General features: G+C 44.7%; 1 long non-coding RNA gene across 1 annotated transcript in view; it reads right to left on the bottom strand.

Annotated features, from left to right (window-relative positions):
• LOC138283413 (uncharacterized) overlaps window positions 1–18,012 on the bottom strand; it is a 122,281-nt gene extending 104,269 nt beyond the window's left edge. The window contains exons 1-2 of the long non-coding RNA XR_011201242.1: window positions 17,751–18,012; window positions 14,310–14,358 (exon numbers count right to left, since the gene is read on the bottom strand). This is a non-coding gene — a long non-coding RNA (uncharacterized lncRNA). The remainder of the gene's footprint in view (window positions 1–14,309; window positions 14,359–17,750) is intronic.
• Window positions 18,013–18,738: the final 726 nt, after the last annotated feature.

Genomic DNA, 18,738 nt, shown 5'->3' with positions numbered 1-18,738 from the left:
CTCAGTGGGGCAGGGCGTGAGGTGCCTAGGGCGAAGGAGATACCCGACCTCCTGGGTGAACAGGCAGGCACAACTCGCTGAGGGCCTGCTGGGAGGGCGGTGGTGGAACGGGGGTGGTGGATATACCTGTAGCTGGGGTGGTCACAGAGGTGTCTGCCACCACCAGGGAGTTTCCATCAGAGGAGGAATCTGTGTCAGAACTGTCCCCTCCAGTCTTCGCTGTGGTGCTCCCCTCGCCCTCCATCACCGGTGCCTCTGCTCCTCTGCCAGATGATGGTAATGCACATAAGGACAGGATGACAAAAGAAAAAGGGGGGTACGAGGCAAAGGATGCACTTGGTCAATGGCTGCACCAACACTACCTTTGGTGTACACATCACCGTCACACACAGGGAACAGCCCTACGCACTATGCAATGCACTACATGTGATAATTCTATCCACCAAGGCATGGGGAGGGGCACATACCGCCAAATGCAGCACACCTTAGACCCACACAGCCTTGACCAGTTGAGGATGCCTACAAGCTGGGTAGCAGGAATTTCACTTCAGAACCCTGCCCAACATGGGACCTACTCTGCAATGTCAGCCCTGGCCTCGGGGCACCCACTGACACACATCCCTCCACCCGGGTACGCTCCTACCATGCGTAAGTAGTGATGATGGGCACTGTACTCACCCCCTTCTGGCTGCTGTGATGCATTCAAGTGCCCATCCAGCTCTGGATATGCCACCGCCAGTATGTAGGCCATCAGAGGGGTCAGGGTTTGACGGGCACCCCTTCCTCGTTGGGAAGCCATCCCCAGCTGGGCTTCTGCGGTCTTCCATGCACAGCATTTCAGATCCTCCCACCGTTTCTGACAGTGGGTGCTCTGCCTGCCGTAGACCCCCAGGGTCCGCACGTCCTTGGCGAGGGCATGCCATATACGCTTCTTTTGATGGACACTGACCTGCAAAGAAATCCGCACAGGAAATGGTATCAGTCACACTGTCCTGCCTGTTACACTTATGGCCCACTATACCCCTTCACATCTCCATCTGCACACACAGGGCCCAGCACACAAGCTGTACGCTGCCCAGGGGACATCCACCCACCCCCGTACATGAGGCCTTCACATCACCATTCCATGCATTCATTCCACATGCATCGTGCTCACAGTGTACTCACCTGCTGGTCTGGAGGCCCATGCAGCAGTGCATGTAGTGTAGGTCCTCTCCTGTTGAAGGTCAGGTAGCAAGTGAGGAATCTGATATAAAATGGCAATCACGTCTGCGGTGGTGCATACCATCACGGCCAGCGTAGATCACCATTGGCCACTCCAACCCATAGGGCCCAATGTTATCCAATGAGGAGTTGCACAGCGGTTCACAACCGACTCCTGCAATGGCACAGAATGTCAGTGGAATTACCTCACTTCCACCTGTCCCTCCACACAGGACAGGCGAACGCCATTTCAGGGGGGGGGCAGGCCCTGGATAATAACTGCATCACAATTCAAAATAGGACATACAGGACAAATCCCACTTATCCATTACAAATTAACATCATGCTTTGTACTGTTATGGCTACAATGTTCAGCTTGTGATTGGCTCCTCACTCTTTTGCCTCATAGATTGCTACCACTGCGGATGAATAGGATATGGAGACATACTCCAGTGTACAGACCCCTGGTGGACTTGGCAACAATGGAGGACAGGCAGATTATCCTCACCTATAGGCTTGACAGGGTCACAATCACAGAGCTGTGTGCCCAACTGGAGCCTGACCTGATATCTGCTATCCGTCACCCCACTGGGATCCCCCTCTTGTGCAAGTTCTATCAGTGCTCACGTTCCTGGGAACTGGTTCTTTATAAGTGACAGTGGGCTTGGCAGCAGGAATGTCACAGCCAATATTCTCCATAGTGCTGACAAAAATGTTGTCTGCCCTGATTAAACACACGTGCAGCTACTTTGTTTTCTCCCAGGTTGAAGATTTGGCCACAGTGAAGTCTGATTCCATGCAATGGGACATATCCCCAACTTAATTGGGGAAATTGATGGAACACATATTGCATTTGTCCCTGCCCCCCTGGCAAAATGAGCAGGTGTTCAGCAATCGAAAGAGTTTTCACTCCATGAATATGCAAACAGTGTGCTTGGCGGACCAGTACATCTCCCATGTCAATGCTAAGTATCTAGGATCTGTGCATGATGCCTTTGTCCTGAGGAATAGCAGCATCCCAGATGTGATGGCCCAACCACAGAGGCACCGGGTGTGGCTAATAGGTGAGCCCTGGTTCCCACCCAGTAGATGTTTGTGTATGGGTATGGTGTGGGCCATATAGGATAGTGTGTGGCTAAATGTTGTCCCTCGATATTTGCAGGTGACTCAGGTTACCCCAACCTATCATGGTTACTGACCACTGTGGAAATGCCAGGGCAAGGGCAAAAGAACGTTACAATGAGGCACATGAGCGAACAAGAGGGATTATCAAACGTACCTTTAGCCTCCTGAAGGCCAGTTTCTGGTGCCTCCATCTAACAGGTGGAACCCTGTGCTACTCACCCAAGAAGGTCTGCCAGATATGCATGCATGCTGCATGTTGCACAACCTTGCCTTGAGACGCCATGTGCCTTTTCTGCAGGAGGAGGAGGCTGGAGATGGCCGTGTGGCAGCAGTGGACCCTGTGGACAGTTACAATGCGGAGGCAGAAGATGACGATGAGGCCAACAGAACTGCAGTGGTTCGACAATATTTCCTATGACACACAGGTAAGACAGTGGTACTTCACATTTCATTGTCATTTTTTAATTTATCTATGGCACTGGCATGCTGTTAATTCCCACTTCTATGCCCACTCACTGTACCCTTTGGCAACTCATTTTGCAGATGTTGGTGCCCCACTATCGCTCCTGGTGGGATCACTGCAGCCAAATACAGGTCTTTACTATGTCAACATTACTGTACAGTTGAATTGCAATGTTTGAACCTCGTTAAATGAATACATACTTAAAACATTTGACATACTCCTTATTTTTTCAAAGTGTGCTTATTGAAGTGCTAAGAAGAAGAGGGGGAAGTGCAATGGGATGGGGTGATGATGGAGGAAAGTCCAGGGTATTGTTTCATCCTATTTGTATCACAGGTGCATTGTCCAAGGGGACATAGGAAGGGGAGCAATGGCAGTTCAAGGTTGACAGGGTGACAGAGTGGGACACAAGGGCGACAATCAGGAGAGTCTCATTTCCTGGCGGGGTGTGGCAAGTGTCTCTGACTTCTACCTGAATCAAAGGGAATGTTTGCTGGGTGGTTCTCCCTCTGCAGTGGGAGGGGTGCTGGTGGCCAGTTGGTCCTGTGGCGGGGCCTCTTGTCCACTAGGGGCAGCAGAGGTGGAAGGCAGTTCAGATGTCTGGCTAGTGGCAGGGACCCGCTGGTGTGAGACTGTCTCCCTCATAATGTTGGCCATGTCTGCCAGCACCCCTGCTATGGAGACCAGGGTGGTGTTGATGGCCTGCAAGTGCTCCCTGATCTCATGGTACTGTCCCACCTGCAGCCGCCTGTTATTGTGCATGTTGTCCAGGATCTGGCCCAGCATATCCTGGGAATCTTGGTATCTAGAGAGTCGGTTCCCTAGGCCTGTCCTCCCCCTGGTGCACAGCAGTCCTCCCAGTTTCCCTGTTGTTCTGTGCCTCTGTCCCCTGAATCGTGTGCCTACTGCCAGTGACCCCAGGTCCTTGATGGTCTTGGGTATGAGGTGTGCCCTGGGGTCCCTGTAGTGGTGGACACAATGCTGATTGGTTTGTCCTGGGGACAGAGTATGGGTACGCTGGGTGGGTGCTGTGGTGGTGTTTCCAGATGGGGGAACGCTCTGTGGTGATGTGTGACTGGGCCTGGGTAACCAGCTTTCCAGAGGTCCCTGATGGGCCAGGTTGGTCATCCAGATCCAGGCGACCAGAGTTGCTGTCATCACTGTAGGCTTCTTCTGTGGGGGGACTGGATAGTTCTGGCACCTCTTTGCCGCTGATATTGGCTGTGCCTGTGGGGATGTAAATGCAGTGTTGTTGTTTGTGTGTGTGACACATTGTGCATCAGTGGGTTGCCCACTTTGCTTATATTTGCACTGGCATCTTTCACTTGTGTACGTTGGTGTATGGTTCGATGATTAGTTCTCTCTCATGTGCATGCTGTAGTGATAAGTGTCCATGCAGGTCTTTGACTGGTGTCCATGCATTGGTGGTGCATGCAGGGCTTGACATTGGGATGAGTGAGATGTGATGGCGGGGGGTGTGTGAGGTGATGGAGTGATGGGAGTGAGGGTGAGGGTGGGGTTATGTGGTGGCATGCAGGTAGGGGGGTGATAGTAGTATAGAGTTGACTTATCAGATTCCAGTCCTCCTGCTACTCTGGCCAGGCCCTCAGGACGCATGATGGCCAAGACATGCTCCTCCCATGTTGTTAGTTGTGGGGAGGAGGTGGGGGTCCACTGCCATTCCTCTGTACAGTGAGGTGGTATCTTGCTGCAATGGAACATACCTTCCCCTGTAGGTTGTTCCACCACTTCCTGATGTCATCCCTAGTTCTTGGGTGCTATCCCACGGCGTTGACCCTGTCCACTATTCTCCACCATAGCTCCATCTTCCTATGCAATGGATATCTGCTGCACCTGGGCTCCAAATAGCTGAGGCTCTACACGGATGTTTTCCTCCACCATGACCCTTAGCTTCGACTCTGAGAATCAGGGGTGTCTTTGTGGTGCCATGGGTATTATGTGAGTTGTGAAGGTGAGGGTGTGTAGGGTAATGTGTTGGGGTGTGTGATGTGGGGTGAGTGGCTGGTGTATAGGTATAGGTGGTGTGTGGCTCTGGTTTTGTCTGTAGTCGTGGTATCTGTCTTGTGCCAACGGTTTATAATGGTACAAGGTTGTGGGTAATGTGGGTAGGTGTTTTATAGTGGTGTGGGTGTGTGGGTGTGGAGGTGTGCTGTGTGTATGTGTCAGGTGTGTGTAGTTTGATTTGTCCAATGTGGTGTTGTTTTGTTTGGGTGTGTGTATTTTGAGCGCAGCGGTATGTACCACCAATGGTTTACCACCATTGAATGTCCACCATGGTGATTCGTGGGTCATAATGTGGTTGGCATTGTTCTGTTGGCGTAACGGTGTGGGTTTTGATACTGCCAGTTAATGACTGACCTTTGGTGTGGCGTACTTGCGTCTGTGGCTGAATAGTGACAAATTGGTGTGTGTGTGTCATAATATGGTGAACGGATATCCACCGCCGCCGCGGTATGTTGGCAGCAGTCACAATGGCAGTGAGTGGGATTTACTGCCAATGTCATAATGAGGGCCTATATATGTTAAAAACTTTAAATATACTATTCTTTTTGTGTTTGGCCCCAGTCAGGGGGTCCCTTTGGTTCCTCCCCATGGGGCCTAAGGTACCAGAGTATTCCTACCTTACCCCCTTATATATATATTTTTTAATTTGTTGAGGATAAAGGAGTAGGGGCCAGAAGTAGTAAGCTGTTTGCATGCTGCAAACTGCAAAAATCGCAGTTTGCGCCATGCAAACAGCCTTCTGCGATGCACATTCACAATTTGCGAGTCGGTACCGACTTGCAAATTGTGACTGCGACTCGCAAATAGGAAGGGGTGTTCCCTTCCTATTTGCGACTCGCATCGCAATGCAGAATTGCTTTGTGACCGCGAATGCGGTCGCAAAGCGGTCGCAAAGCAATTCGCAGTTACCACCAGTGTCACACTGGTGGTAACTCATTCGCAAAAGGGAAGGGGTCCCCATGTGAATGTTTCCCACAAGGTTTTTTCAGAGAAGGCAGTGGTCCAATTGGCCACTGCCTACTCTGAAAAAACTAAACCAAATGGTTTCGTTATTTTTTTTTATTTTGCAACTCGTTTTCCTTTAAGGAAAACAGGCTGCAAAACAAATTTTAAAAAACTGCTTTATTGAAAAAGCAGTCACAGACATGGAGGTCTGCTGACTTCAGCAGGCCACCATCCCTGTGAGAGCAGGTACTCGCTATGGGGTCGCAAAATGCGACCCACCTCATTAATATTTATGAGGTGCGTCTTTGCGACCCCATAGCGAGATGCAGACAGTGTCTGAGACACCGTTCTGCATCATTGCGATTCTGAAATTGCGAGTCGCACCGACTCACAATTTCAGAATCGCAAATTCTTACATTGCTACATCTGGCCCTAGGTCCCGGAGTCCTGTAATGGCAGTCAGCAACATTTTTCTCATGTTCCTGGTAACCACTCAGAGTGCTCGCTCCCTGGGAAGTCTGACCCTTGCGGGAGCGAATTGGCTCAAAGGAAAAATGCTCTATGGGCAAATCAGAACACTTTATTTTTTAAAACATCACACCATATCTCAAAAGCACAATCTGCAAGATCTAGCATCCTGACAAATTTGGCGTAATTCTGTTCAGCAGTTTTTGCTGTAGCCCTTCTTAAAGAAGTATATGGAAAATCCATGTGGATTTCATGTTTTGTGATCCCTCTTTCTTCTCAACCCCAGCTTGACAGATAACCCTGAAACTCTACAAGCACAAACTAGTCAAAAAGTAGCACCTTTTTGTAAAGTTGTGTGTAGATTTGCCAAACAAACCAACACAAAAAACGCTTTCCTCATGGAACAACTGACCTAACTACAACTACCCAGAGGTGACCGTCACTGGGTAATATATATGTAACATCCATATAACCTTTGTTTTTTGCAGTGAATTTCTATGTTTTTTTAAACATAAAGTAATACTAATTACTATACGATAATCCAACCACTGCCGTGCATGGCCTTTGGCTGTGTGTGGTGAGGGAATTGGCCACAGGGCCTGGCATTTGGCCAGGCCCTGCGGCCAACATCTCACATGCACCCAACCTCAAACTGCACACGGGTGAAGGCCATGCACGGCAGAGTTTGGTGAGAGAGTGTGTATTTTTTTCACTGAGGTATGAATCTGTGGATTTTCACAGGGGGCCGCGCTGAGTGCTGGGGTGGATCCGTTGGTCATCTTATGCCCTAAAAAAAGTTTTGGGTCAATTTCCTGTATCTCAGAGACCCCTCTATCAGTCCCATGGGGTCAGGATACATCTATCCTGACCTCTTATATCACTTTTACTGTTTATTTCACCCCGGACAGAGTCAATAAAGAAATAGTGGCTGCAACATTTCTCTCTGGTTGTGGCCAGCCAATGAGGGCCTTGCTTTAGCTCATGGATCCGCAGATGATCGCCATCCAAAGATACACATATTTTTTTCACTCTATTAACTCAAAAACTACTAAACAGATTTGAACTAAATAACATAAAGAGATCCTTTTGGACCCAGATCTAGATTTCTACCAAATTTGGTGTAATTTCATTTGGTGGTTTAGGCTGTAGTGGCATCTAAAATCTCTAAGGGAAATAACATGTACGTATATATAACATACTGGCAGTCGCCAGTAGGTAGTTATAGTTATAACCTAGCTTCCATATGAAAAGAGTTTTTTGTTTTGCCTTTGGCCTTGTGCGATGGGGGTTGGCCACAGGGAGTGCATGTGCCAGGTCCTGCAGCCTACGCTATTGTACTTATGGAGTACTTCGTTCTTTTTGGAGATGTGATGATACTTCTGTGCATCAATAAAGTGTCTGCAAAACCTGTGCGACGGACGGAAAGGGATGCACAAATTGGGACTGATCGTTACAGGAAAGAATTGAAAAGGAGAGAAAGGCATGCAGCAGGCACACACAAAATTGGGGTAAGAGGAAGAATAAAGCAAAGAGGAATAAAATGCAACAAATTAGGGCACAAAGCAAGGAGAAAGCAGTGACAAGGAGGGAAAGTCAAGGAACAGGCATTCACAAAACGGGGTTGAGAGGGAGGGTAAAGGCACGCAGTAAGCATGCATAAAACAGGGCTGAAAGCAGTGCTTAATTTGTGCTTGTTGTTTCTGGTGCGGAGCACCTGCACTTATTTTTGAGGGCTGGTGCTTAATTTTCTGCCTCAGGCATTTACTGCGAGCAAAAAACACATATGGGAAAGATGGAGAAAGAGAAAAACAAAAAAGCGCCACAAAGGGAGAAAGCAGAAATCTGCAGGAGTGAGTTGAAGGGGCAGGAAGTGGCTGTAAATGGATTTAAGAGGCCCGAGATGACTTCAGGATTATGCTGCCTGAGAATTCTGTGTTCACACATTTGATTGCAGCAGCCGCATATTTAAGGCGAGGGCTTTAAGTACTGGCACATTTTTATTTACAAATTAAGCACTGGCTGAAAGTTAGGAGAAATCAGTGGAAAGGAGGGAAAGGCAAGTGCTTGCAAATTTAGTAAGGTATTTATTATTGTGAGAAATATGTTGGAAGGTGATTCATGCCAGGAATGTGTATCAGGTGGGTCTCCTAGAACATTTTCCTGTTTTGAAGTCTTAATATATGATATATTGTTGTGAAATGTTTCAGGATGAAAAATATTGTATTGAGAAGTTTATTTAGTGGTGTGTCAAAGTATTTTATTTTGCTTTTTAAAAATCATTTGCGAATTCGTGGCAAAATGTTGTGTCACGTATATATTGCCTTCACATAAATATTCACAAATATGGTGCGTTTTTCAAAAAGTATAAAACCGATACATACACATCTTATAGTTAATGTTTAAGATCAGTATTTTACTAATATGATGTATAAACTTGTAATTCTGTAAGTAATTTTACTATGGAAAACTTTTTTATACTAGTTCCCATTTTCGCAGTGGTGCCGTTATTCACAATTATGTCGGTGTTTGCAAATATCACGAATATGCAAGATAGCTTTTTGATTGGAAGAGACACTTTTCAGTTATCTTTAAAGGAAGTGCACACCCAGTTTTCTCTTACACAGTACCAGTGCTGATATTGGAAGGTTATTGCTAGATCTCATGTATTTTGTACTGTTATCACTCCTTTTTCTATTTAAATTCTTACATAAAATGGCATCTGGAGAAAGTGAGGACCAGGAGCTATGCCCTTAGGATGGAAGCTCTTCCAATGAAGAGCCTGCTCCCAAGAGGCAGTTCATCGCTTTTTTTTTCACCATCCCCTCCTGGGGGAAAAGACTGTTACAATGTACGTTAAGTGCTCCTTATTTTTACTCTTTCTAGGGGCACTTCAAAAAATATTCTCGTGGGACAACAAAAGTGTTCTCCCATTTGAAAATCTACAATCAAAGGCAACTGTCAAGAACACACAGAGAGAGAAGTGCTGGTGAAGCATCATCCTCTACTGCAACAACACATGCTGCAGGAGAGAGAATTCCCAGTGGATTGGAGACAACTGCCTGAAACATCTCCAGAACTGAGGAGAGTAGGACCTTTTTGTTTGGATTGTAAGAGGGTATTCACTGTAGGTGAGCAGTATGTTATTGTGTTGTTGGAGGCAGTGAAATATCATAACTTTTTTTTTATTCATACTTCTTGTTACCCTGGTTTTGAGTTTCTCCTGAGAAAGTTTTTTTCTAGTTATCATTTTATTTAAGAAAATAACATACAAAGTGCAGAAGTTTAGTAAGTGAGAACAAAAGTTCTGAAAAAAAAGAAACTATAATCGCCTTTTTTGGTTCAAAACAGATAAACTGTATATGTGTATGTATGAGGAAGAAAGGCTGTATGAGACAAATATTGGGTGTGTGAGTGCCTGTATGAATGCATGATTGGTTGTATGATTTTCTGTGTAAGTGAGTGAGTGGGTGGGTGCGTATGTGTCTGTATCATTGAGTTAGTGTTTGTGTAACTGTCTGTATGAATGAATGAGTGCGAATGTGTCCGCTTGTATGTGTGAGTGACTGGGTGTGTAAGTGGCCCTAAGAGCAAGTCAGTGTCTGTTTGTGTTGCTGTATGATTTAGTGAGTGGCTGTGTTAATAGGTGTATGAGTAAATTAATTCATCTATGTGCATTTGCATGAGCGACATTGTGGGTGTGTGAGTGGGTGTGTTAGTGGCTACAAGAGTGAGTGAGAAAGTGGCTGAGAGTGTGAGTGGATGGGAGAGTGAGTGCCATATATGTTAGCCACTGTGTGTATTAGTTGTTTGTATGAGTGAATGACTCAATGTGTGTCTGGTTGTGTGACTGAATTAGTGGGAGTGAGAGTGTCTGTATGAGTCAGTGAGTGGAAGTGAGAGTGGATGTTTGGGTGAGTGACTCAGAATATAACTAGCTTCATAACTGTGTGTCTGGGAGTGTGAGTGGCTGTATGGGTTAGTGACTGGGTGTGCGAGTTCCTGTGTGAGTGACTAACTGGGTGTGTGAGCTGTTGTATGAGTGAGTGACTGGATTTGTGAACGACTGTATAAGTGACTGAGTGGGAGTGTCAGTGGCTGTATGAGCGAGTGAGTGAAGTGTGACTGACTGTATGGGTGAGTGACTGGGTGTATGAGTACCTGTATGAGTCAGTGACTGGGTGTGATAGTGCCTGTATGGGTGAGTGACTGGCTGGGCGAGTGTCTGTATAAGTGAGGGACTGGATGTGTGTCTGGCTGTATGGGTGAATGGGGGGGTGTGTGAGTGGCTGTACAGGCGAGTGACTGGATGTGTTAGTGCTTATAAGAGTGAGTGAGTAGGTGGGCAAAAGTTTGTATAAGTGAGTGACTGGGTGTGTCAGTGGTTAGTGATTGGGGTGTAAACATCTGTGTGATTGAGTGACTAGTAGAGTGAGTGGCTCTGTGAACGAGTGAATGACTGGTATGGGTGAGTGTCTGGAAGTGTGAGTGGCTATATTAGTGAGGGACTGGGAGTGTGTCTGGCTATACAAGTGATTAGATGTGTGAGTAATTGTATGACTGAACGAGAGAGGGCGTGAACTTCTCTATGAGTGGTTGACTTGGGGCTTGAGCAGCTGTATGGGTGACTGACTAGCAGTGTAAATGATCATATGAGTGAGTGACTGGGTGAATGAATTGCTGTATGAGGGAGTGACTGTATGAGTGGCTGTGGGTGTGAGCGACTTATGGTGTGAGTGGCTGCATGAGTGACTGAATGGGAGTGTGAGTGACTGTATTGGTGAGTGAGGGTATGTGAACTGTTGTATGAGTGAGTGACTGTGTGAGTGGCTGTGTGAGTGATCAACTTGTGCTATAAGCTTGTATTCAAGTCACTTACTGGGAGTGTGAAAGACTGTATGGGTGATTGAATGTGAAAGTGGCTGGATGGGGAAGAGTTGGACCTGGCCCTTTTTGCAGGGTCACCCCCAAACTTTTTGCCGCCTTCCTCCTGTTTTTTCTGACCTGTTTTTGTTGGCTTTAGGGCTCTGGGCACTTTACCACTACTAACCAGTGCTAAAGTACATATGTTCTCTGTCTAAATGATACTGGTAATTGGTTTTCCTCGTTTGGCACATTTGATTTACTAGTAAGTTACTAGTATAGTGCACCATGTGTGCCCAGGGCCAGAAAATCAAATGCTACTAGTGGGCCTGCAGCACTGAGTGTGCCACCCACATAAGGAGCCCTGTAAACAGTTTCAGAACTGTCATTGCAGTCTCTGTGTGTGTAGTTTTGTGCTGTCACTTTGACCTGACAAGTGTCCCCACTTGCCAGGCCCAGGCCCAACCCCTCCCTTTTAAAACATGTAAGTCTCCCCTAAGGTAGGCCCTAGGTAGGCCCATGAGTTTGGTCATGAACTGGTGGGTTTTACATGTCCTGATAGTAAAATATTGCCAAATTTGTTTTTCACTATTGTAAGGCCTATCTCTCCAATAGGTTAACATGAGGATTGCCTTTAGGTATCTTTTAAGTGTAGTTTCCCAATAGGAGCAGATAGAGATGTGGAGTTTCGCTTCTCTGAACTCACAATTTAACAATACATCTTTTGGTAAAGTTGATTTTTTAGATTGTCGGCTTGAAAATGCCACTTTTTGAAAGTGGCAATTTTCTTGCTTAACCGCTTCAGTGCTACTGTGCCGAGGACGGAACCATTGCATGCTCGGCCTGGAGCTCGGAGGAAGCGCTAGCACTCCCTCCGTGAGCTTAAGAGGCAGGGATGGAAGAGGAAGCCCTTTCCCTTCCAACCCCTACCACCCTAAACCCCCCCAGTGGCGTCTGATGACGTCAGCCCGCGATCGCACGCTGACCTCATCAGAGGCCACCTCCCCATTGCGCTGGAACCGGAAGAGAAATGCTCAGCAGGGGGGCCTGAGAAGCTTCAAAGGAAAGGAAAGGAATTTCCTTCCATTTGAACTATCGCAGAGCATTTCAGAAGCCGGATCGTGAAGCGATCCGTCTTCTGAAACGGCCACTAGACACCAGAAAGTCTACTAGATGGCAGGGAATAAAAAAAAAAAATAGTGGGGTGGTGGCTACCAACCAGTATGGGCCTGGTTATGCCCCCCACCCCAACTGAAGGGGGTAACAGTCTTTCAACTCTCCCTTGCACACCAAAACATCTTATCCCACAGCAAGCAAGAGGACATTTGATTGTTTTAAATTTTGGTTTTAAATTTGGGCCATGATAGCTTGGCTAACTCTCAAAATCATCCCACTTGGAATGGTGAGGGCTGCAATATGGACTTTGGGACGCTGTCATTTAGATAAATCCACAAGACCTAGACACATTTGAAAACTAAACATCTGGGTGTTTCCAGGGTGGTGTGTTTGACATGCACCCCGCACCATTTTCTTACCCACAATGCCCCCCAAACCTCCAACTTTGCTGGAAATCACACATTTTTCTCACATTTTTGTGAAGGAACCTTCCGGAATCTGCAGGAATCCACCAAATTCCTACCACCCAGCATGGTCTCATCTATACCGGTAAAAATTCTGCTGCACTTGTCAGCCTAAAAATGTGTTTTTTTTCAAACTTCCCTTTTGGACCCGACTTGGTTCCCTTCAATTTTGACATTTTTGGTTCTTCCCTGTCACATGCACTTGGCCCACCTACACAAGTGAGGTATAATTTTTACCGGGAGACTGAGGGGAGCATTGGGTGGTAGGAAATTTGTCCTGGTGCGGTGATCCGACACAGAAATGTGGGAAAAAATGTGATTTATTAGCTAAATTTGAGGTTTGCTGAGGATTCTGGGTAAGAAAACATTGGGGGATCCACGCAAGTCACACTTCCCTGGACTCCCTCGGGTGTCTATTTTTCAGAAATGTCTGGGTTTGGTGGGTTTCCCTAGATGGCTGCTGAGCCCAGGACCAAAAACACAGGTGCCCCCGCAAAAACAAGTAGTTTTGTATTTGAGGATTTTGATGTGCCCAGATAGTGTTTTGGGGCATTTCCTTTCGGGGCAGTAGGCCTACCCACAAAAGTGAGGTACCGTTTTTATCGGGAGACTTGGGGGAATTCTGGGTGGAAGGAATTTTGTGGCTCCTCTCTGATTCCAGAACTTTCTGTCACTGAAATGAGAGGCAAAAGGGTTTCTTTGGCCAAATGTTGAGGTTTGCAAAGGATTCTGGGTAACACAACCTGGTCAGAGCCCCACAAGTCACCCCATCTTGGATTCCCTTAGGTGTCTAGTTTTCAAAACTGCACAGGTTTGCTCGGTTTCCCTAGGTCCCAGCTGAGCTAGAGGCCAAAATCCACAGCTAGGCACTTTGCAAAAAACAGCTCTGTTTTCTTTGAGAAAATGTGATGTGTCCATGTTGTGTTTTGGGGCATTTCCTGTCGCGGGCGCTAGGCCTACCCCCCACAAGTGAGGTACCATTTTTATCTGGAAACTTGGGGAACCGCTGGGTGGAAGGAAATTTGTGGCTCCTCTCAGATTCCAAAACTTTCTGTCAGCGAAATGAGCTTAAAAAGTGTTTTTTTGGCCAAATTTTGAGGTTTGCAACGGATTCTGGGTAACAGAATCCGGTCAGATCCCCACAAGTCACCCCATCTTGGATTCCTCTAGGTGCCTCATTTTTAAAACTGCACAGGTTTGCTAGGTTTCCCTAGGTGCTGGCTGAGCTAGAGGCCAAATTCCCCAGCTAGGCACTTTGCAAAAAACAGCTCTGTTTTCTTAGTGAAAATGTGATGTGTCCACGTTGTGTTTTGGGGCATTTCCTGTCGCGGGCGCTAGGCCTAACCACAAAAGTGAGGTACTATTTTTATCAGGAGACTTTGGAAATGCTGGCTGGAAGGACATTTGTGGATCCTCTCTGATTCCAGAACTTTGTCACCGAAATGAGAGGAAAAAGTGTTTCTTTGGCCACATTTTGCAAAGGATTCTGGGTAGCAGAACCTGGTCAGTGCCCCACAAGTCACCCCATCTTGGATTCCCTTAGTAGGTGTATAGCTAAGTACATGTATACTTGACAGTAAACAGTTGAAAACTCTTTCTATGAGAAGACCCATCTCAGGACTACCTCAAGAAATACTTACGTTGTAGTACAAGTGTGATGACACATCTGAAGAAATATCACTTCAACCACTGTAGAAATAGCAAAAGAACATACATTTGTATTATATTTATAAAACTGAACAGAACACACTGCTTGTGCTGTAACATTATATCACAATACATTAAACATTTAATTTTCCTTTTTTTCTGTTCTCAGCTTTTATACTGAAACAACTTAAATGTTGCTTCGTATAAAGATTCATCACAGAACAGTGGGGAAAGAACAATCACATAGATTGTAGAAAAAAATCTGAAAAGTATATCACTGCAAATAAGTGACACTATGCTTTGCACTCACCACAGACAATGAATTGTTTTACATACAATTTGTAAACTAATCTTTTCAATTGTGTCCAAAACGTAATTCTCTTATTAGTATACCTGGTATAATAGTAACACATAAATGAGATTTCTGTTTTGTAGATGTTTTTGAAGGCATCACCCCTGAGAGGCTGACTGATGTCTAAAACACTGATGATCCTCGTAGATGAAATGCCATATATAATGTTTTGTACACAAAATATTTCATAGAAGTTAATTTGGTGTAAGAAAAACTGAAAGTTTGTACTTTGAATGGCTGCATTAGAATCTGTTTCATGTTGGAATTATTCCATTGTATCCATCCAGTCTCACTCTTTAGTGAGACAGTGCTGTGTCTAGATGTTATATGAACTCCTTCATGGTAGATAAAAGTATTCTTTCATTTTGGAGAACTTTCTAAAGATATCACCCCTGGTAGGCCGAATGATGTCTAAAACACTGGTGATGCACTTAGAAGGAAATTATACATTTGTTTTTTCAGATTTACTTCTTGTAATTTTGGTTGAAAAAACAAAACATAAGAATTTTGTAGTTTGAAAGGTAGTTTTGGTTTCAATATAAGGTCACTGTCATTGAATTCCGTCCTTCCAGTTTCACTCTCCAAATAGACAGTTTAGCGTCCAGATGTTATATTAACTCCTTTGTGAAAAATAATAGCTATAGTAGTATAGGTTTTTCCAGAAATTTAAATATTTCCAGCTTTCAGTTTGTAATTTCATATGCTAATTGAGATCCATCTCCTCTTCATTACAGTAACACTAGTATATGGTATTTTCCACCTCTTTGTAGATGAAACGTAGACACAAAATCTGATCTATAATTTGGGCATGTCATGTTTTGATTTGCATTTTTAATCAATCTGTCAAAAGGCACTGTTTTGCAATCCAGTACTGTTAAGTACAAAAATCGCTCAGAATTTATTTGTGGACCGGATGTAAAAGAGCAATCCTCACAGTCAAGGCTTTATTTGTAAGTGAGTCCAAATAACTTTTCAATATTTACTTCTTCTATTTCTAATACTCCAAGTATGACCATTATAAATTCATGTGCATCCTGTTGACTTTTGAGAGTAAATACTTCAGATCCACTACATGTATCTGCAAGTTCTCGAATGCTTGAAGCCAAATGGATTACAGTCCTTTCACTGAATAAATGTTGGAGCAAATAATATAGTGCAAAACACAATCTGTTACTTGTTTTTTGCTGAATTCCATTTACAACATATGGTAAATGAAAGAGTACTTTGAGAACAACATTTTCATAGCATTTGACACCTGAACTGTTTTCTAACTGGTAACCTACAAAAGCTCCTTAATTTTCCAGTTTTTTTTTTCTTAACACTATCTAGGTTGTTATTCTTTCCCTTCTTTTCCTGAATGTCCATTGACTCTTTTGTGAGCTTCCACTTCAGTGAAATTATCCGTTTCTCATAAATAAGGTATGGACCTAAATGAGGAGCATATTTGTTGTGTAGCCATTTTAGTTACAGCTCCATGCACGTTATTTTAACATACTAGGCCGCTGTGCACTTTAATCTAGATATATTTTATTCAGCTTCACTTTATCATTATTATTACAGTAACCATTTTTACGGTCTTGTTTATTTTCATCTATCTAACTTTTTGCCTAGGCCAGCACTCTGTTCTCAAACAAGACATTCTTGATCACTCTGTGCTTCATTCAAGGGTATAACTCGGTACATTGCTGGTGAAAGTGGTAGAAATTTTGTCTCCAACATTTGTAGAAAATACACATCCTTACGTAGGGACATTTTCTCAGAACATCAGCTGTGTTATTATGTAAACACTTCCTTGTCCCTTACACGTTAGAGGGAGATTCCAGCCAGGGAACCACAACTGTATGCTGATTGATGTCTTCCCAGGGTAACTTGAAAGGCAGAACTAGAGCTTAACATGCTGTGTTCAAATTATAACTTAGATAGGAAATAATCCATTAATCATAGTGCCAATATGATAGTGTTGTTTTCATGCTTCATTCTTCTCATCACAATTTTAATACTGTCATGTTGTGTCATCCTGGTTATTGCAGCTCACGCTTTGCTATCTAAAATGCAGTCATTTTATTAAACTCATTATTGAAACATCTACTACCTCTGTTTGTTGTTTATATATGAGACCGAATTGTAAATGAGAGAACCGGATGCGACCTGAGTGTCCACGACTTCCCTGAGAAACCTAGTATGTCATGCGCTTGGCTGCCCAATCATTACTATCCTTTGGTAGAGATGAGGCACTGCTAGTTAGCCAGAGCAAAACCCGAATTAGAGCTACAGGTGTCACCCGCAGTGGATTAGACTCAGTCTCCCGCACCACGGACGATTCTGCTGCTCAAAATCCAGTAGTCTCATTAAAATATTGAGAGCCTATGCGACATGGCGCTGCCAACGTTTGGTCAGGCTCTAATTTTCGTGTCCTCCGGAGTATCTCTGTCTCATTTTATATACTGACGCCTCAATACCACATAAGGAGACGTCCGTGGTACTGAGGATTCCCACCCCTGCTGCGTAGGCTATCCTATTTGCCGCTGGAGGTTGTTCAAGCTTGAACCTTAAAAGGAAAGCCCTATTTGGTGGGCCTTCTCTGAACTTATAGAGTCACTACCATGGCGAATCCACAGCAGATACAAATAGCGGTTAATATGAGATAACCTCTAACTACACATTTATTAGCAAATGGCCTAACGGCCCAGGGGGGGGGTCTACTCACATTTGTAGTGGATGCCCACGCAGCTTATAGAACAGAACTTTTTTATTAGTGGGTCACATTTCCAGCAGTTGATGGGAACACTAATACATTTCACCAATATACACGCGCAAATGCAGAGCATACGCATATTTAGAAATACCTCTATCTTATCAAGAACATAATAATTGGCTTGATGGTGCCCTACTACACACAATATTGCCAGTAAGGTTAGATCCTCTAAGTAATGACGGTCCTACCTGGCCTCTATTGGCCACTTATACACCACATCCTGCGGTTGCAAATTTAGCGGTAGCTGAGGTTCGTCGTTTATATACTGAACTAACAGCGATATATAGACGATTAGTACAATATGTAATGCAAACATTAAATACAAACCCAGCACATGCTGCTCCAGCACATCCACATGAAGCAACGTCAGGTATAAATCCTGTGACTGTACATTCGATTATGGGTAAAGTACCTGTCAAACAAGAGGAAACTCCATTTTGGTTAGCACAAAAGATTAACACGCTGGAGGCAGTATTTACCCATACGGGACCTCAGGATAAACATAGAATATTAACAATGTGCTTGCCCTTTTGGATGGTCCCTACAGTAGATAACTGTAATACCTGGGGCACAGTGTTTGCCGCACTCTATACAACCGCAAATGGAACACCGACACTTGCCAATTTACCTGAGGTGTTAAAAGAAATTCAAGATGAATACGGGGCTGCACCAGCCCTAGATTTAGGGATGCAATTGATGGGCAATTTTGCCACAGTATCCTCAATCATTTTAAGTAATCTTACAGGGGAAGTGGTGGCGCTTGCAGTGCGCATGCAGCTTCGTGGCGTTCTGCAACATTATCAGGAACGAGAGCTGCCTAAACTAATCGCAGAGACCTATTCAAGTATTGGTCGAGATAGTCTAGGGGCCAGACCACAAAAACCACAATTCCAGGGTAAATCGAGTAAAAATTCCCCTAAGCAAGCACCTGAGGGTAATAAGAAACGCTGGGATAAAAAGCAAAAAATTCCTAAAAAAGAAAGGGGAGAATCTCCGTATGGAGACCCTGTAGAATAGATATAATCTCAGAAGTAGAGATAATATAAAAACACCTGATAGATATCAGTTTACTGAAACACGCTAATCTCTTTCCTTTCAGGACTCATCGGAAAAACTAAATGAGGGAGGTGGGCAATCAGAGCGAAGGACAGAGTACGTGAAACCGAGACAGTAATCACAACGCTCTTCTGAGGTTTCTGTTAAAAAGGAAGAGAAACCCGCCCAACAAAAAACACAATTCAAAAAGAAAAAAGTGGCAGTAGTCACAGTCCGACATGCCACTCAGGAAGAGGGTCTTTTGAAGAACAAGAAATGG

This window comes from Pleurodeles waltl, chromosome 3_1 (genome assembly GCF_031143425.1).
Source record: "Pleurodeles waltl isolate 20211129_DDA chromosome 3_1, aPleWal1.hap1.20221129, whole genome shotgun sequence".
Lineage (NCBI taxonomy): Eukaryota > Metazoa > Chordata > Amphibia > Caudata > Salamandridae > Pleurodeles > Pleurodeles waltl.
Note: the sequence above shows the minus strand (reverse complement) of the source record. Positions and strands in the feature narration are given on the sequence as shown.